We start from the raw sequence: 21,022 nt of genomic DNA on the forward strand, positions 1-21,022 counted from the left end.
ACAACCTGAAAAAGACCTCAGAGAAGAAATGATACAGAATGTGCCAGCAGACCTGTGGGCAAAGAACAGTACAGACATTGGATTTGTGAAATCAGCTCGTCCATTGAGAGTTTAACTCATACCGGGTGCAAAACCCCCTTGGAAAAACCAATACCCATTGAAACAGGAAGCAATTGATGGAATTGAGCCACAGATCAAAGGATTGTTAGAGGCAGGAGTCTTGAAGATAACTCAATATCCGTTAAGTAACACACCTCTTCTGCCAGTAACGAAACCTGATGGTTCATATCGTCTAGTACATGACCTACGGGCTGTGAATGAGGTAGTTGTCAGCTATCCAGCTGAAGTTCCTGATCCTCATGTGCTGTTGACTCAGATTCCATCTACAGCCAAAGTATTTACAGTGATTGATTTATGCGGGGCTTTCTTTTCTATACCTCTTAGTGTAGAAAGTCAAGGGTTATTTGGGTTTACCTACAAAGGTCAACATTATCAATATACCAGAATGCCACAAGGGTACAAACACAGTCCTCATGTTTTTAATCAGGTCTTGAAGGAGGACTTAGACGGGTTAGGGCAGACGATAAGTAGTACTGCCATTCAGTACATGGATGACATACTCCTTTGTGCCCCAGATGAAGAAACATGTCACAGGGATTCCGTTAAACTGTTAAAGGTTTTGGCGGAGAAGGGACACAAGGTGTCTAAAAAGAAGCTACAGTATTGCCAGGAAAAGGTAACTTACTTAGGACAATCTATTACACAGGGACATCGCAGTGTCACTAATGAACACTTGGAAGCTATTCAGAAGGCTCCAAAACCACGAACGGTTAGGGAAATGATGATGTTTTTGGGCATTACTGGGTATAGTTCAGCATGGGTGGAGGATTACACTAGACTGGTCGCTCCATTGAGGGGGATGATTAAGGAAACAGGTAGTGATAAACTCCAATGTTGCATTACTTGGACAAGGGAAGCTGATTTGGCGTTTGAGACAATTAAACACAAATTGCAAGAAGCGCCAGCTTTAGCGCTTCCAGATTATTCCAAAGAATTTGGATTGTATGTTTCTTCTTCAGCCAAAGGGAAGTATGCCTGCGCTGTTCTTACGCAACCAACAGGCATTGGACCTAGTCCACAGCCCATAGCCTATTACTCTGTCGCATATTCAGAGGTAGAAATGGGTTTCGCGCCATGCTACAGAGCAATGGCCGGGGCATATCTTATGTACGAGAAGGCAACAACCTTAACAATGGGGTACCCAATTACCATTCTCTGCCACCACAGTCTAAGGAATCTTTTGAATCAAGGCAAGTATACTTTGACGATGCCTAGGATTAGGAATTATTACAGGATGTTGGAAAGGGAAGATGTAACATTACTAAGATGTAACACACTTAACCCAGCAGAGACCTTGCCAACCCCAGAAGATGGGGAACCACACGATTGTGTGAAGGAAGCTATGAGGTACTCTAAGCTTAGAGCAGATCTACTAGCTTTGCCTTTAAAGGAAGCTGACGTTGAGTATTGGACTGATGGATCTTGTTACCGGGTAGGAGAAAGTTTACGTGCTGGGTATGCCATAGTCCGATCCCAAAATTCAGGGTTCATTGTGGAACAAGCCGAGGCTGTTCCTCAGCCTTGTTCAGCTCAGTTGGCTGAGTTGATTGCCCTCACAGAAGCATGCAACTTGGGAACCGGACGAAGAGTGACAGTGTACACCGACTCTGCCTACGCCCATAATGTGTGTCATCTACATGGAGCTGTATGGAAGGGACGGGGTTTTAAGAAAACTGATGGTTCGCCTATTCAGCACCACGCTCAAATCATGAAGCTGTTACAAGCCATGATGAAACCAAGGGAATTAGCCATAGTGAAGTGTGCCGCACACAGATCTGACTCATCACATGTCACACAAGGTAACAGGGCTGCAGATGATGCAGCCAAAGCCATTACAGGAGCAGACAAAGCGGGTAAAGTTCTGCTGGTCACACATGAAGCACAGTTACAGGGCATGGTCACGCTTGAGGATTTGTTGATGTTACAGAGTGGGGCAAATGCGCTAGACAAAAACCTATGGTTAACAAGGGGGGCTAGTCAGGATGACACAGGTCTATGGAGAAATCATGAGGGACTGGTTGTGGCACCCCCAGATTTATTAGGCATGCTGATACAGGAAGCCCATGGATTAGCACATGTGGCCAGGGGGGAGGTAAGACGCAAGATCACCAAGGAATATGGTTTTTGGGCTCCATATTTATTGGAACAAATAGACCATATCCTTGGTCAATGTGTGGTCTGTTTGAAAAACAATATCAGACCTGGAATACCAGTGGGAACTGGGCATATCCCTACCCCAAACGGGCCAATGAAACATTTGGTGATTGACTATGTGGACATGATTCGTCCTGTTGCAGGATACAGGTACATGTTAGTTGTAGTGGACAGGTTCAGCAGATGGGTAGAAGCATGCCCCACTCGAAAAAAGGATGCTCAGTCTGTAGCAAAGTTCCTATGCAGGGAATTCATACCTAGGTTTGGAATTCCAGATAGGATAGCGTCAGACAATGGTAAGGAATTTGTGGATAAGACGGTAAAGCTTATACTACAAAAGTTGGGAATCAAGCAGAGATTTGGGTGTATTTACTCACCTCAAAGCCAGGGGATGGTAGAGAGGATGAACGGGGTCCTTAAGAACCGTCTTTCTAAGGTCTGTCAGCATACAGGTCTTAATTGGGTGGAAGGACTCCCTCTTGCATTGATGGCCTGTCGTTCCAGTGAGATTCGAGGGCTGCACTTGACTCCCCATGAACTGGCTATGGGGAGAATAATGACAGCTCCCTGTGCACGAACCAGTGGGAAAGGGCCAAGTTTGGCTCTCTTGGAGAGTGACATGAAAGCCTATGTACAGTACATGACTAACCGGCAAAAGAGTATCTCTTCTTATGTGCTCCACAAACAGGAACGTGAAGAGGAGGTGAACGCACAGGAGAGGAAGGACGCGTTGCAACCGGGTGACAAAGTATACGTGAAGGTCTACAGACGGAAGTGGCATGAGGCTCGACGGGAAGGACCATACGAGGTCGTTCGGTGCACTGGGACTGCCATCCAAATCAAGGGGTCCCCCACCTGGTATCACGTTCATCACTGCATCAAGGCACCCAATGAGGACGATGAGGGAGAGCCTCAGCAGGATGGTGAGGAGACCCCTGGGGACGAGGAAGTCCACAGCTTGGACATCCAGGCTGACGAAGATGTTGGTGAGTATCTGCGCCGTGATGCAGATGATGCCGGGGGCCTCGTCCCAGACCCTGTCCAGCCCAGAGATGAGTGGGCCAATGGAGATCGTGAAGGATCCAGTGACTGCGACACCCCTCTTGGGGGTTCTACCAAGCCTGGTGTTGCCCCTGTTGTCACCCCTTCCGACCCTGACAATGCTCCAGACGGAGATGTCAGCAACCCGGGCGGCTGCCCGGACCAAGGTACCATTGAGAGACACAGACCTGTCAGTGATACACCCCAACCAGACAGATCCCGTGATACACCGAGGCCAATTAGGAGGAAACTCAAGCCATGCCGTTTCAGAGACTAATATACCCCTTAGTGTTCCTACCCCATTGACTTCTTTGGACAATGTTACACTTCACTCACACACTGTTATGCCTGGACGTCAGAGAAGAATGATCACAGAAGGTAGAGCTTTTGTTTGCCCACATTCACGTTGTACTGTTGATGATTGTTTGATCTATGCCTCGACTGAAGCGGCTGAGTGGTATTTACTGGATGCCAGATATATTACACTTAAACAGCAGTTAGTGTCAACACTTGTGACATTAACTAATGCTGACAATGAGGTGAACTCGTATTGGTGTGCTAGACGTAATATCGGTGAACAGGTGTTTGACAAATCCAACAATTTCAAGGACAAAGTTTGTAGGAACACTCCTGACTTTCCACACCACTTTTTGTTGGACTGTAAGGAATTTGTGCATGAATATGTTTTTCCAGTTGAGTTACCAGGAAAGGTTAAAAATGTTGCTGTAAAGGCTTCTACGAAGGCGATTGTAGTCGCTACTGACGATTATTTGTTGTATGATTCTAATCACCTGGGGACACGGTCCCACCCTAATTCTGCCACTAGTATCATGAAAGATTTTGCTTCAAAAATGAATTATTCTGATTGCTGGATTTGTCAACAGGTCCCTGTAAGTACATCTGCTCCTATGTTTTTCCCCATACCGTTAACTAAAGCAGAATGGTTTCATTATAATTGGCAGGGTTTAGCCCAATTTGTTTTACAGGGCAAGAACCAGAGCTCTTCTTGTCAGCCCAGCACGATTCTGGTTCCTTTAAATTCTTCCTATGCAGGTGTGGATATTGGTGTGTTGGAACGTCTGACAGCAGCAGTTAACAAACACCATAGGCCTAGCGGTGTGGGGAAGGTTATTATTGATAGGCTTACACATTTGTCACAACCAACAGGTCCGAAGAAGATATATATTATCCAAGCTATGTTCGTTCAATTGAATGGTACTGCATTGAGTCCTCATCTGTCATGTTCTGGGAGTGTGACTTCTACACGGTGGAGAGGTTCAGTTGTTATTTCTGGATTGAAATGTAAAGTTGTTGATTGTGCTATGGTGCCTCAAATGAAATTACATGATACCAATACTACCAGACGGCAGAAAGGCACCACGCAGCTTAAAGTCATGCCTCTCGTAAATATTACAACCTGTATTGACATACAATCTCGGCTCAAGGGCAGCGCGATTCGTCAGCTAGGGGCCGCGTCTTGTATAGGTGGTGTCATTTTCTCGTATCCTGGTACGGAGCTTCAACTCCCGGAGGGTGTGTTTCTTGTGAAGTGATGTAATGGTTACGTGACAATGGAAGCTCCTGGCTATGAAAGTGTTATCAATCTGAGACAGCGGTAAAGGCTGTTCTCCAACTGGGGCCATGTGCTAGCAACCTCTGACCCTGCCGCTTCGAGGACGAGGGAAACATCGGTCGTTGGAAATTTCTGTATCTCAGTTTTTGTATTATGCATGATGAACTGAGTTTGGTTTAATTGTGATTGTTATTTACAAGATTCTTTTTATTATTGGTTGTTTTCTATTTTTTGTATGTGTTATCTTTGGTTCATAGTACTGGTCCTGGGTTGGTCTGTGTGGAGGTTCTACCGAGATGTGTTGATGTGTTGATGTGTTGATGTGTTGATGTTGTTGATGTAGTTGATGGGTTGATGTAGTTTTTCTGTCTGTCGTTTAGTTTCGGAACACACTCTGGGTGTTCCGAGGGGGGCTGTGTCGTGTATTTTCATGCTCTGTAACCATAGCAATGGCCCTCTAATACACACAATGGCCTTTTGACATGCATGTGCAGAGGCTGTAATATCATCATGGGTAGATATAATTGCATTAGGGCCCGAGCCAGCAAGACGCCCATAGCATAAATTGCATTAGAATTGTATTAGACCATAGGGTGAATTGCATTAAACCAATGCAGAGTACATTATCTGCCTTCAGGTATGGCAGATAATACACAGCAAAGGATCCTTAGGATGGCCCCTGATAATAAGATAATAAGATAATAACATCCTATTTACAGGACAGAAAACCACTATGACCTCACTGGCAAACCTTGTATCTGACCAAATTAAGATGACGTGGACTGATCATTACCAGATGTTAACAAGACCATATCTCTGTTTTGATTGGCTCAGCGACAGTGACAGGGGGGGGTATAAAATCCTGTACACAGATTGGCTCTTTCTCTTTTTCTTCATATCCATATCTTTGACTTCATATCCTGTGACCGATTCGGATGATCAGCTCCATTGAGGGGCCATGCTGTGTAACCTGCTTTTTTGAATAAACAGCCTTAAATTTGCTCAAGAACTCTTCTTCATTTTTAGCAGTAACAGATACCAAAATATACGAAACTGGAAAGCACTATAAAAAGCACTTTGAGCTGCAACGTTTGCAGGAAAAGCGCTATACAAATAAAAGTTGTTATTATTATTATTATTATTAATAAGCCAGATGAGTGCTATGTAAACGCAGTCACAAAGAGTATTGTTCATTCTGCAACGTTTGCAGGAAAAGTGCTATACAAATAAAAGTTATTATTATTACTATTATTATTGTTCAATGTACATTGTTTTCATCTCAATAATTTCAAGGATTTTTTATATATAATGTTAACTCATTCATAAAGACAAGAAACAGGTACACTGATTTTCTTCACTGTTTACAATAACAATAAAATTGTTAGACTAAGTGAGTGATGTAGTACGAGTACGTGAACATTTTAGACGTTTTGCTATCGCTATGGTTACGTCTCTGGCAGATCCCTTTAAAACCACTTCTTATCCACTCCCCCATATTTGGGGGAAAAGTCAGATCTATGTTTAAAACAGTTTTGTCCTGTTCTTACATTGCTGGGGATGTTGAAGAAGAAATAAGAATAGAAATAAAGTGAAATTACATACTTTATTCCCACACGGCGGGTTCTAGGCTGTAGGCCTAAGGATGGTGGCCTAGGCAAGCAGCTGAGGAGGTAAGTAAGTAGGTGGGATGGGAGGGATAGGTGTTCTCCTGCGGTCCTCGTAGTCAAATTAAAAAACTGCATAAACCTTAGCAAGCAATTTAAGCTCTTAAACATCAAATTTTCCTACCGATTTTTTTCTGACTTAGGGGAATTTGGAACAAATTCTAAACAGGGGCGAAAAATGGCTGGCAGAAACGAGGGGTAGGGTCCTACATTTCTTACAGAGAAAAAAAATAAACAAGGCCTAGCACTCCTATTTTTGAGTGACTAAACATTCCCCAGAGAAGATGGCCTGGCACCCCTGTGGGATCAGGACCTAGACAGAAAATAATAATAAAAACTACACATACTTACCTTCCCCTGAGAAGATGGCCAGCACCCCTGTGGGACCTGGACAGAAGAAAGAAAGAAAATTGCAATCAGTGGCATAAATACAGACATAAATAAGACTCATTTAGACTATTAAAACAGTTTTGTCCTGTTCTTACTTTGCTGGGGATGTTGAAGAAGAAGGATGCTGGGGACATCAGGAGTGATGAGCCCTCTACACACACAAAGTACAAGTTAGAACATGTCTCCCTCCTCTACACAGTTAACAATCAGAATCAATTCAACTGCTCTTCCTTGGGGAGTTGTCTGATGTGGTGGGGGCCAGTGTTTCCTCTCACATTGAATAGGCGGGGCAGCCCCACCACCCCTGTTGTTGTGAGCTTGTGTATCACTCACCCATAGAAGAGCAGCAGGAGAGCAGCACAGGCAGGTTAGTGGAAGACACCTAGGCGTCTTGTTGGGAGCAGAAGTAGATGACCGAGATCGCAGGGATGATGTAGTAACACTGTGGAAACAGAACCCGACGCATCCCTCAGTATATCATACTGGACCGTTTATCTCAGTCTTTAAAGGTCAATTGAGCCGCTCACAACAAACACACATCACTTTTCTTTTTCCAAGATAACACTGCGAGAGATGGGCTTGGATGACGATGGCTTCTAATAAAGAAGTAGGAATGTGTGTGTGTGTCTGTATAAACGGTTGTATTGGGTTGGCTGATGATGGCCTCTGACGCTCTGCTGTGTGTGTGTGTGAGACTCACGGCAGTATGGCTACAGCAGCAGAGCCTGGGGGGAGGCCGCTGCTGGGCCCTGCTAGGGACTGGCACAGCTGGTGGACTGACGCTCACGCCATCCCATACCCCAACATACCTGGAGAGAGAGAGAGGGATGGAGAGATAAATAGAGAGACAGAAAGATGGATATTCAAGCTATTAGTGAGTAGTATGGTGTCGGCGCATGGTGTATGGTGACTTGCGATGATCCTCCATCTCCAAAATAAGTCACAATGGAACGCAAACGAATGAAAGACTGAGAGATCGTAGAGATAGAACCATAGACGGAACAGTTCTAATCTGTTCTGTTCTGTGGACCGTTCACCTGCCGGGGGGCGTTGGGTCCGACAGGTGTGACCCACAGCACCACGGCGAAGCCCTGCAGGTGACGTCAGCGGTGTCCAGGGTGAAGAAGTACAGTCTGTCCTGGCAGCGCGTCCTCCTGGACACTGACCTGACCTCCGCCTCCTCTGGACCCTGCAGGAACCTGAACCTGGGTCTCCTCTCACCCCCGGGGACTTCTGGAGGACGTTAACATCACATGTCATTATGTTCATATTATGGAACCACACCAACATGAAACTCACAATAATTTAACAGCTTTTTACTGCAACTCATTTCAAAACAGTGAAAATACCACCGCTCATCCCTTATCAGACTTAGCTGAGGTGCTGGAGCTGAAGAGTATCAAATAGAGTGGGAAAAAAGCAGCCGCACACTCAAATCTGTGTAAAGATCATAATTTTTTGGGCCTTCTTCAGGCATAAAGCTGTGTGAATACATTTAGTACAAAGGGTTCAAACAGCATCACTTGATCAGTGAATGCACAACACCTCTGTCAAATATTTCACCTAGTGGCTAGACATCAAGGAAATTGTAGTCCTAGATTTAGTGGACTACAAAAGCTACATACACAAGTGTTCACTGAGACAAGAAACACCAAAATACATCTAATATTTACAATATATATATATACATAACAGAACAAAAAAGAATAGACATTGTCTATTCCCACACGGCGACGTAACAATAAACTTGAAACTTGAAACTTGAAACATGACAGTGGTACTTCATGACAATTAATTCAAAATAAGTTAAATACTTATGTCGCTGTTATTGTATTGCTCAAATGTAGTAGCAGCCTTACAGAGGTCTAATAGGTTCTTAAAGTGAGTGAGATGTACAAACTACAGACTGGGTACAATCCCAATGAGATGCAGTGAAATCAAAAAACATGTTCTGCAAGACTGTAATTCTCTGTAAACTGGCCATTTCTGTAACAATGGCGCCCTCCTGTGGACTAAAAGTACAACTACCTTCTTTGACACTTCACTTAGTCTTAGTACAATGCCAATGATGAATTATTATGCTGTTGTATCATTTAAAACCAGTGATTCCAGAAGCTTACCTTCAGTGTCTGGGGACAGGAACTCCTCCAGCTCCTTCTCAGCATTGGGGGTGAAGCGCACCTCCAGACTGGCCACTGGGGGGTCCCTGATCCAGCCAGCGATGGTGCTGTAGGCCTCCTCCCCATAGCAAGGTGCAGTAGCATCATCCCTAGGATCTGAGGGTTTCATCTTAGGCCCGTCTGAAGCCTGGGACTTTCCTAGGGAGCTTGCCTGGGTGAGGGGCAGGCTATCTCCCTGGCTGACATAGGCCTTGAGCCCCCCCAGGACTGTGTGGAGGTCTTTGGTCAGAGTGGAGAGGCCTGGGGGCCTGGGGGTGGAGGAGCTGGAGGTGTCGCCTATGCTAAGGATGTGGACCGTAGATTTGTCTTTTGACAGGAGTATCCTAGGGACTGAGTTATGACGCATGTCCCCTCTCTCATTCTAAAACTGGGCATCTCTGGAGGAGGAAGGACCTACTGAGTTGATACGCATGCTCACGGCACTGGTGACATGATCTGCTGACACGTTGGTGACTTCAGGTTGGGGTGTCTTCACATTCCCCAGCGTCTGTGTCCATGTCCTGTCTGCTGTGTGGGGAGTCGTAGTCTGGGATGTAGGGTATGATGTTGAGGACGGGGGTGCCAGCAATCATGTCGATCTCTGACAGGTGAAGGGTGTCACCTAGAGAACGTAGAAACATAAGCAATCACTCATGAGTCACACACACACACACACACACACACACACCTTTAGACAAAAAAAACATCCCACCACTCGAGCCAGTTTAGGCTCCTGAGTCCAGTTACTAACCTGTGACTCTGTCCAGCTTGGCCAGGGTCAAGCCCAGGACAGTGGGCCGGTGGGGGCTGCGTGTGGAGTACACCCCTACCCTCTGGCCGTTCAGTCTCGGAGGCTTCACTTTGGCCTTGTAGCTCAGGTGGCCGTTCTTATGGAAGAGGAAGATGACCCTGGAAGGAGATCAGATCAGGACAACATTGTAAACAGCAGTGGTTCTACTGAAATGTCAGGTGATCCAAAAACAGTTTGAGAGGGAAAGTGATAGGATGTGTATGTAGCATGGTACGTTACAGCAATCAAGTCTGTTTCACTGTCCTAGGCCAACCTGTCTGCAATACAACACACTTCCTCTTGAACTCCATCCACATCAGTGCGACTACAGTTCCTACCAGACATGCGAGTAGTCTTCCAGGCCGACCAGGGAGTGTTCGGCGTTGTTGAAGACTGTCCGATGGATCTGAAGAGTGGCCCTGGAGGGGCCGCAGACAGTCGGCTGTCTGGGGGTGCCGTTCTTTCCAGAGAAACAGGATCTGATGTAACCAACGGGGGCTGTCTGGATGTGTCCTGTCACATGAGACACATACATTCAAGAGGATTTGTATTGGTTATCAGTTTATTAGAATATTGTAGCAAGCACTGAGGTGCTACTACCAAGTGACAGCTTGTTGCACAATGTAATGCCAAGGAGAACACATATTATGTCAGTACAAGTGCCTGGTTTATATACCCCCCCCCCCCCCCCCTTTCGGGAGAAAAAAACCTCAAGTTGGTGGCCCTAATACTCTTCCGTATTATTATTATTATTATTATTATTATTATTATTATTATTATTATTATTACCAGTCCACATGTGTCGAATATCATAGTTAATGACGCAAACATTTTTAGCTTCTTCTTTTTACTAGTCTCCGATGGAGTTTACAACACATACGTGCAATGTTTATTCCCAGACAGCTTCCTTTTAGTCTTAGTATTTTATGACACTGACTCACTTCACTAGCGTTATCCCAGAGAGCTTTGCTATCTTGGTATTATTTAAGTATGATGCAGTCATCGCCAGTTAGACACACTTCCATGTTATAACAAAATCATAGAGCCACTCTGATCATATTCCCTCCCTCAATGCTCCACAAGGAAGCAAAGAACGGTCATCAATGGCAAAGAGCGTATGAAGTGTATCATTACTCAGTACCCGCTTCACGCTCAGAAGGGAATATCAGGTCTCATCCTCGTGGGTAGCGAGACCAAACACTTTAGAAACACATTTCACAAGTCAAGAACTATAGAAATGATCCCTGAAAGTATAGTCTTAATTGGTTAGAGTGCGAGCGAGGCTACTGTATGTTGGGGCAATGGTTCTCACTGACGGTTTCTCGTTCCGCTTTAATATAGGTTGTCACTGGTCTGGACGCTAGGGGGCAATGTCGAGCCACGAGGAAGCAAAACCATGCATGCGTTACTTTGATCATCTAACTTTAATCATCTATGATTTTTATCATTGTAGCCCACTGGAGGATCTAATAGTCGCACGAAATTGTGGGCGTTTTTTAAAATAATGGAGGTTTCTTTGCTTTTACATTGGGAGTTTTTAGTACTTTTATTTATTTTTTCTTTATTAGCTTGTTTTATACATTGTATTACATTGCATTAATCTCAACTGTCCGCTAATGGCCATAGTGTTATTGTGTATCACTGCAATACTCTTGATTAATTCCCTTTGCATTTACCATCCTCTCTTGTTTGTATTTATTTTATTGTGAGTACATCGTATTGCATGAATGTTCAAATCAGGTGTTATGGACTGATTACAACAGACCACTGTTAAATCCAAGACTCATAAATACTATTTCAATGATCATAAATGTTGGAGTGCATGGAGAGATTATAGGGGGCTGCTAGGTACATCATGTTAAAGATGCATAACACAGAACAAACAACAATATAATAATAATATATGTCTGTATCTAAATAATATTGAATAATATAATGATCAGATCGCTGTATATTATACAGTTGCCCAATGTCTAAGTCAGCTCGTAAGTACTTCTAACTCCATTATGAGTTGCTGGTTTCTTTTGCACATTTCATAAGCGACCACTCTGATCATATTCCCTCCCTCAATGCTCCACAAGGAAGTAAAGAACGGTCATCAATGGCAAAGAGCGTATGAAGTGAATCATTACTCAGTACCCGCTTCGCGCTCAGAAGGGAATATCAGGTCTCATCCTCGTGGGTAGCGAGACCAAACACTTTAGAAACACATTTCACAAGTCAAAAACTATAGAAATGATCCCTGAAAGTATAGTCTTAACTAGCTTCAGGGCGAGCGAGGGTAGAGTATGTTGGGACAAAGGTTCTCACTGACGGTTTCTCCTGACATGCTGTTACCAGGTTTGAACGCTAGAGAGCAGTGTTGGGACATTTACATTTGACATTTACATTACATTTATCCAACCGTCCATGAAAGCATGGGTTTAGGCTATTTTAATCTTCTAACATCATATAGTGCATCATTTTTTTTCCACTATTCATCTTATTTATGTGTTTCTAATCAACATTGTATTGTTGTAAAACTTTATTGGCACTTCATAAGTCAAGAACTATAGAAATGATCCCTGAAAGTATAGTCTTAGTTAGTAATAATACCAAGATAACCAAGGTCTCTGGGATAAGGCTGGTAAAGTGAGTCAGTGTCATAAAATACTGTGATTAACGAGGCTGTCTGGGAACAAACATAGCACGTAGGCTGTGTATTGTAAACTCCATAGGAGACTAGTAAAATGAAGAAGCTATTCCAGCTACTGTGCCTAGAAACGAAACGAAACGAAACACACTCACTTACCTAGTCAGGCCCCTAGTCAGGCCCGTATTCAGCCTGGTGGAAGGAGTGGGGATTTTTTCTCCAGTTCAGTTCAGTTCAGTTTTTTGTCAGATTGCCAGCATCCTTAAACATAGGCCACATCAATCAGTATATTGCCAAATGATCTATACCTCTCTACAGCTCCAAATACTGACATATTTAATGAGTCAAATTGCTTAGGGTTAGGTTTTCCTCCTCTCCTCTCATGTTGTGGTCTATCTCTTCTGGTCAGTCTCTCTCCTCTCCTCTCATGTTGCGGTCTATCTCTTCTGGTCACATTCTCTCTCCTCTCCTCTCATGTTGCAGTCTATCTCTTCTGGTCACAGTCTCTCTCCTCTCCTCTTGCTTATTTGTTGTCTCTGTGGATGCCTCTCCTTTCTGGCCCTCAGACGTCCTACACTCTGCAAGATTTCTTCAACTTGTTTTGTAACCTGAATGAAAAATCCTAGGTCACTGAACATCTCATCCCCCTGACCTTCCCTAAGGGGTAGTGGATCACCCTGACCTTCCCTGAGGGGTGGTGGATCACTCTGACCTTCCCTGAGGGGTGGTGGATCACCCTGACCTTCTCTGAGGGGTGGTGGATCACCCTGACCTTCTCTGAGGGGTGGTGGATCACCCTGACCTTCTCTGAGGTGTTGTGGATCACCCTGACCTTCCCTGAGGGGTGGTGGATCACCCTGACCTTCTCTGAGGGGTGGTGGATCACCCTGACCTTCCCTGAGGGGTGGTGGATCACCCTGACCTTCCCTGAGGGGTGGTGGATCACCCTGACCTTCCCTGAGGGGTGGTGGATCACCCTGACCTTCCCTGAGGGGTGGTGGATCACCCTGACCTTCCCTGAGGGGTGGTGGATCACCCTGACCTTCCCTGAGGGTTGGTGGATCACCCTGACCTTCCCTGAGGGGTGGTGGATCACCCTGACCTTCCCTGAGGGGTGGTGGATCACCCTGACCTTCTCTGAGGGGTGGTGGATCACCCTGACCTTCCCTGAGGGGTGGTGGATCACCCTGACCTTCCCTGAGGGGTGGTGGATCACCTGTAAAAATATAGATAGATCTTGGTCAGTGGTGTAGTGGAGGGTATACGCAGCTATCCACCACCATTTTGAAGGCATGCTTTGTGGTTAGTGCATGCTATTTTTAAGTCATGCACACACATTTTTTTTCTAATTTAGTCCTGTGATTGACAGCTGAAAACTTGATTTTAGTAAATAGAGAACATAGAATTGTATCGGTGAAGAGATGTTCAACAGCGTGAGCTGTCAGATCAAATGCTGGCTGAGTTGTCCAGACTGTAGGAGGAGATCCTAACCCTATATGCACAGGTGAGCTGGGAAAACGTCCCCAAGACCGCTACGGACCACAACATGGCGGGTGGCACTTGTCATGGACGACAACAGCCAAACCCAGAGAGTAGAGTCCGCCCTGTCGGCGACCGTCCCTCCGGCAATGCTGACACACGTGTGGCCCGGACCTCAGGTCATCAGGCTGGGCTCCTCAAGGGAGAGCGTATCACGTCTGACAACGGAAAGGACATCCGGAGGGGGGTGGACAGTTCAACCATGCTAACATGGGTGAATCCTGTTTGTGACTACGTTGGGAGTGCGGTTCTTAAAAAGCATCTGTTTGGAGGTCTATGTAGCCCTACCACTTGGCCCTACCCCTGCATGAAAACAAGAATTGGGATACAACCTGCCCTACACATGCCTAACGCACAACACAGAGGGGTAGGGCTAAAATAGAGGGCCAAGGGGTGTAATGAGGTTGAAATGGGATTGGGGCAAGTATGGATATGGTTCCTGGAGCGCAGGCACAATTCTTCCCGTCAGGATACGAGGAAGTAAAATGCGCTGTAGTCTGGGGAAGGGAGTGAGAAGGAAGAATGTAGTGGAATACAGGTTTAGATAGAGAACATGTTTGTTTCATACCTAACACTGATACAGGACCATTTGTTGTTTTCACCTCACTTTGACGTTGAAATAATTCTTACTTTTTTCGTTTTAGAAATCAAGTATGAGTGGATACTATACACTCCGCATTGGAGCAACTATTCATCTAACACAATGCACTTTTTGAAATGGATCTTTCAATACATTTTACCTCTGTGATCAATGTTTCGTACCATTGGTTTACAATGTGGAATACAGTCTGATCTTAAGCATCTCAGACTGAGTCAGCAGCTCAGTGGACTAGGGACAGGAATCCAGAACCGGTTCCAGTTGAGAACCAGTAACACATTTAATGGAATCGGTATCAATAACATGTTATGTTATGTGTGTGTTACCATACACCCACATAAGTGTAAGATACTGTCGGCAACCAATCAAATAGTTCAGACTTTCATTCAGAAAATCAATGACACACTCGCTAGTCAAGCCAAAATATTGCAATGCAATGGATTCGGTGAGTAATCCCCACTACTTTACATTGTTAGCAGGCTCACAAAACAAGCTGTGTTAGTTGACTGAAATTGATTTCCAACAATTTACAGTGTGGATTTACATAAGTAGTTAATGGTGAGCAACATGTATTTCTCTTGTCAGATTGGAAGTCGTCTGGAATTTATTTATTCCCCCAACTTTGAGAAAGTCCTGATTAATTTGTATAGATGTGTTTTTAGGTTGGAGTAATATGCATGAACTTGGAAAGAAAACTAAACAAAACCTTCTCCGTCCTACCAATTCAGTCAAAAGTCAAAATCAAGTGGTGTATTTTACGGGTAGTGTATTTCCTTGGTGTATAATCCTGTATATCATCCTGTGAAGGGAGTCTAATGGTAGTGGTAAAGGGTTTCTACCCCAAACAACTATTAGATTTGATTTGAAAGAGAGCTTGTGTGTTAATACTGTAATATGAGCTCCACCAAATTCAGCTGTGTTATTTACCATAACTAGAGAGAAATACCCAAACTGCATCTTCACAGACTCAGACCTTCAAGTTCAGTGTGATGTGATGTCACAATGATGTGATGTCACAAACGATGCCATAGCTAGAGTCTTGGGATGTGAACATTCTGGGAGTCAGTCAGTTGGAGAAAGACTACGCATTGGTAAGTCACTCTGTACCAAATGTTCCAAATATTTCATTGAAAAGGCAATGATTGTTATCAAAATGATGTAATGTCCTGATAATTTGTACAGTATTGTGGTCAGAAAATATTAAGCAATTTAGAATTTTTAAGAATTGTTTCTGAACAACTTGCATTGATACGTTTTTTGCTCAGAGTATTATGCATGAATTCCCCAAATACCTCTAAAAATACATAGTGTTCCATGAATATGTTGTTTGCTTTTTAAAATGTTAAAAAAAATAAAGAGAAGGCAGGATAAGTGTTTGCTAACAGATAGTTGTAGCTGGGGAACTTGTTTGTTTTGGGCTGTGGATGCTGTGTCTGTCAATGTAGCTGTCTGTCAATGTCCCATGTAGCTGTCTGTCTGTCAGTGTCCCATGTAGCTGTCTGTCAGTGTCCCATGTAGCTGTCTGTCAATGTCCCATGTAGCTGTCTGTCAATGTCCCATGTAGCTGTCTGTCAATGTCCTATGTAGCTGTCTGTCTGTCAGTGTCCCATGTAGCTGTCTGTCAATGTCCCATGTAGCTGTCTGTCAATGTCCCATGTAGCTGTCTGTCTGTCAGTGTCCCATGTAGCTGTCTGTCTGTCAGTGTCCCATGTAGCTCTCTGTCTGTCAGTGTCCCATGTAGCTGTCTGTCTGTCAGTGTCCCATGTAGCTGTCTGTCTGTCCAATGTAGCTGTCTGTCAGTGTCCCATGTAGCTGTCTGTCTGTCCCATGTAGCTGTCTGTTAGTGTCCCATGTAGCTGTCTGTCTGTCAGTGTCCCATGTAGCTGTCTGTCAATGTCCCATTTAGCTGTCTGTCAGTGTCCCATGTAGCTGTCTGTCAGTGTCCCATGTAGCTGTCTGTCTGTCAGTGTCCCATGTAGCTGTCTGTCAATGTCCCATTTAGCTGTCTGTCTGTCCCATGTAGCTGTCTGTCTGTCAGTGTCCCCTGTAGCTGTCTGTCAATGTCCCATGTAGCTGTCTGCCTGTCCCATGTAGCTGTCTGTCTGTCAGTGTCCCATGTATCTGTCTGTCAGTGTCCCATGTAGCTGTCTGTCTGTCAATGTTCCATGTAGCTGTCTGTCTGTCAATGTTCCATGTAGCTGTCTGTCTGTCAATGTTCCATGTAGCTGTCTGTCTGTCAATGTTCCATGTAGCTGTCTGTCTGTCACTGTCCCATTTAGCTGTCTGTCTGTCAATGTCCCATGTAGCTGTCTGTCAATTAACACAGTTACCATAACTAGAGAGAAATGCCCAAACTGCATCTTCACAGGCTCAAGAACAGTGTGATGTGATGTCACAATGATGTGATGTCACAAACGATGCCATAGGGCTAGAGTCTTGGGATGTGAACATTCTGGGAGTCAGTCAGTTGGAGAAAGACTACGCATTGGTAAGTCACTCTGTACCAAATGGTCCAAATATTTCATTGAAAAGGCAATGATTGTTATCAAAATGATGTAATGTCCTGATAATTTGTACAGTATTGTGCACAGCAAATATTCAAGTAAGCAATTTAGCATTTTAAAGAATTGTTTCTGAACAACTTGCATTGATACGTTTGCCCATGAATTCCCAAAATACCTCTCAAAAGACTAACTAGTGTTCCATGAATATGTTGTTTGCTTTTTAAAATGTTGTTAGAATAAAGAGAAGGCAGGATAAGTGTTTGCTAACAGATAGTTGTAGCTGGGGAACTTGTTTGTTTTGGGCTGTGGAGGCTGTGTCTGTAAATGTAGCTGTCTGTCAATGTCCCATGTAGCTGTCTGTCTGTCTGTCAATGTAGCTGTCTATCAATGTCCCATGTAGCTGTCTGTCTGTCAGTGTCCCATGTAGCTGTCTGTCAGTGTCCCATGTAGCTGTCTGTCAATGTCCCATGTAGCTGTCTGTCTGTCCCATGTAGTTGTCTGTCTGTCCCATGGAGCTGTCTGTCAGTGTCCCATATAGCTGTCTGTCTGTCAGTGTCCCATGTAGCTGTCTGTCTGTCAGTGTCCCATGTAGCTGTCTGTCAGTGTCCCATGTAGCTGTCTGTCAGTGTCCCATGTAGCTGTCTGTCAGTGTCCCATGTAGCTGTCTGTCTGTCAGTGTCCCATGTAGCTGTCTGTCAGTGTCCCATGTAGCTGTCTGTCTGCCAATGTCCCATGTAGCTGGCTGTCTGTCAATGTCCCATGTAGCTGTCTGTCAGTGTCCCATGTAGCTGTCTGTCTGTCAATGTCCCATGTAGCTGTCTTTCTGGCAATGTCCCATGTAGCTGTCTGTCAATGTCCCATGTAGCTGTCTGTCAATGTCCCATGTAGCTGTCTGTCAATGTCCCATGTAGCTGTCTGTCTGTCCCATGTAGTTGTCTGTCTGTCCCATGGAGCTGTCTGTCAGTGTTCCATATAGCTGTCTGTCTGTCAGTGTCCCATGTAGCTGTCTGTCTGTCAGTGTCCCATGTAGCTGTCTGTCAGTGTCCCATGTAGCTGTCTGTCAGTGTCCCATGTAGCTGTCTGTCAGTGTCCCATGTAGCTGTCTGTCTGTCAGTGTCCCATGTAGCTGTCTGTCAGTGTCCCATGTAGCTGTCTGTCTGCCAATGTCCCATGTAGCTGGCTGTCTGTCAATGTCCCATGTAGCTGTCTGTCAGTGTCCCATGTAGCTGTCTGTCTGTCAATGTCCCATGTAGCTATCTGTCAGTGTCCCATGTAGCTGTCTTTCTGGCAATGTCCCATGTAGCTGTCTGTCTGTCAATGTCCCATGAAGCTGTCTATCTGTCAATGTCCCATGTAGCTGTCTGTCAGTGTCCCATGTAGCTGTCTGTCAGTGTCCCATGTAGCTGTCTGTCTGTCAATGTCCCATGTAGCTGTCTGTCTGTCTGTCTGTCTGTCCCATGTAGCTGTCTGTCTGTCAATGTCCCATGTAGCTGTCTGTCAGTGTCCCATGTAGCTGTCTGTCTGTCAGTGTCCCATGTAGCTGTCTGTCTGTCAGTGTCCCATGTAGCTGTCTGTCAGTGTCCCATGTAGCTGTCTGTCAGTGTCCCATGTAGCTGTCTGTCTGTCAGTGTCCCATGTAGCTGTCTGTCAGTGTCCCATGTAGCTGTCTGTCAGTGTCCCATGTAGCTGTCTGTCAGTGTCCCATGTAGCTGTCTGTCTGTCAGTGTCCCATGTAGCTGTCTGTCAGTGTCCCATGTAGCTGTCTGTCTGCCAATGTCCCATGTAGCTGTCTGTCTGTCAATGTCCCATGTAGCTGTCTGTCAGTGTCCCATGTAGCTGTCTTTCTGTCAATGTCCCATGTAGCTGTCTGTCAGTGTCCCATGTAGCTGTCTGTCAGTGTCCCATGTTGCTGTCTGTCTGTCCCATGTAGCTGTCTGTCAGTGTCCCATGTAGCTGTCTGTCTGTCCCATGTAGCTGTCTGTCAGTGTCCCATGTAGCTGTCTGTCAGTGTCCCATGCCTCCTAAAACATAAGTTTGTTAGAGTACAGTTAGATACAGACTGTGTTCGGAATGGTATACTAGCATACTGCATACTAGCATACTCAATGAGTATATACTGCATACTGCCTACTAAATTCATAATAAGTATGCGAAAACCAGCCGACCGTTTACACAGTATGCATACTGCCTCCCAGAATGCATTTCGCCGGGAGCAGCGAATTTAAACCTCCATTTTAAACCTCCGTTAGCTAAAACCTGTACTTTTGGTTTTACAAGTGTTAATATGTCATTTTATGAAGTTTTAATATGTTTTCAGGCGAGAAAGTAACCACATATATTCCCAAAATGTGTCCAGTTTACCAAAATAACCCGTTTATATATCTGATCTGACGATTTTTTCTGTTCCTAGCTATATTACGGCTGCGTTCGTAAATTTGTCCAGGAAATCTGATCAGCACTCAAGGAATGCATCTTGTCCAATCAACTTACCTGGTCCATTTATGACGTTGAACCCAGTGTGTGCTCCGGCGCTCTCAGAGCGAATTTACGAACGCACCCTGCTTACGGAGTTCGACAGAAACATCGTAACATAATTACAAGTTGTAAAATGATTTGGGGGCCAATATCTTTAGCTAGCTCAAGTTACTAGTTTACTATATTGTTGTCTTAGCAGTTGGTAAAAGAACATGATTAAAACAAATATATATGAGCAATAACATATCATGGGCTTACTGCAGCAAGCACAATACAACCAACTTGTCCGTTTGAAGCGACAATACTGGGATCATTTGTGATTGGGTTACAATCAGTCAATTACTAGGCGAACATGTGTGTAAGACACAAATAAACTTGGATTTCATGCATTTCAAGTGGCATATTTGTAATCGTGACGACGTAGCCTGGTCTAAGAATGCATTTCACCATGTTAATTCCCAGTATAGTGAAAATACCACCGCTCATCCGTGATCAGACTTAGCTGGGATGCTGCAACTGAAGTGTATCAAATAGAGTGCAAAAAAGCAGCATCTGCACACTCAAATGTGCAAAAACCGATGTTTATTGCAAGCTTTCGGTTCCCAGGCAATGTAAACAAAAGCTGTATGACAAGCTTGTATGACGCAGTTTGACAGGCTGAAAAGCGCACAGGGTTGCCAGATGGGATTGACAATTTACAGCCTAAACTTTCTATAACCTCAAAATTAAGTAGCCCATTCGGCGGTAACCCGCCCCATCTGGCAACCCTGGACGCAACCCTGCAACCCTGCAACCCTGGACGCAACCCTGCAACCCTGGACGCGAAATGCATTTTGGGGAAGCAGTATGCCAAAAGTGTCCATCGTAACATACTTCAATTATCCCGGAAATATTGCTCGCATACTAAATTTCTCGCATACTCAAATCTCGCATACTGTACGTGTGAACGCACTGCATACAAAAAATGTACGTCATATCTAGTATGAGTAGTATGCTAGTATGCTATTCGCTAGTATGCTATTCCGAACACAGCCACAGTGATCAGTATTTAGTGATCCTAAAACTGTTAGTGGGCTCTTTCAGGGGTGCAAACTTGTCACCTTTCTGCTAAATTAGCCGTTTTTATCTCAAAATAGGTCATCCATGTGAATTGTGTAGATCTGCAAAAAAAATGTTTTGGGTGTGGTGGGGGGGAGGGGGGGTCTAAGTCTCATCCATGTCACATGATGCACAAGCTAGCTAATCTCCCTGTCTGCTAAACTCTGCTGCAGTTGAAATAACATTTAGCTTCAGGGAGCTAGGTACAGTTCCAGACAGCATAGAGAACACAGTCACGGTAAACTGTTTTAGAAGTAATTCTGCAGGTGTTGAGGTCAGGGCTGC

At 44.6% G+C, this 21,022-nt stretch overlaps 1 pseudogene across 1 annotated transcript; it reads right to left on the reverse strand.

The window, feature by feature from the left end:
* Positions 1-7,324: 7,324 nt before the first annotated feature.
* LOC308160710 (tRNA (adenine(37)-N6)-methyltransferase-like) lies at positions 7,325-13,817 on the reverse strand (annotated as a pseudogene). Its single transcript has 7 exons — positions 13,176-13,817; positions 10,230-10,393; positions 9,853-10,010; positions 9,063-9,723; positions 7,980-8,175; positions 7,643-7,751; positions 7,325-7,384 (listed from the first exon to the last, which is right to left on the reverse strand). The product of its transcript is annotated as a tRNA (adenine(37)-N6)-methyltransferase-like (transcript).
* Between the last annotated feature and the right edge of the window lie 7,205 nt (positions 13,818-21,022).

Source organism: Nansenia antarctica (assembly GCF_963989245.1).
Source record: "Nansenia antarctica genome assembly, chromosome: 6".
Lineage (NCBI taxonomy): Eukaryota > Metazoa > Chordata > Actinopteri > Argentiniformes > Microstomatidae > Nansenia > Nansenia antarctica.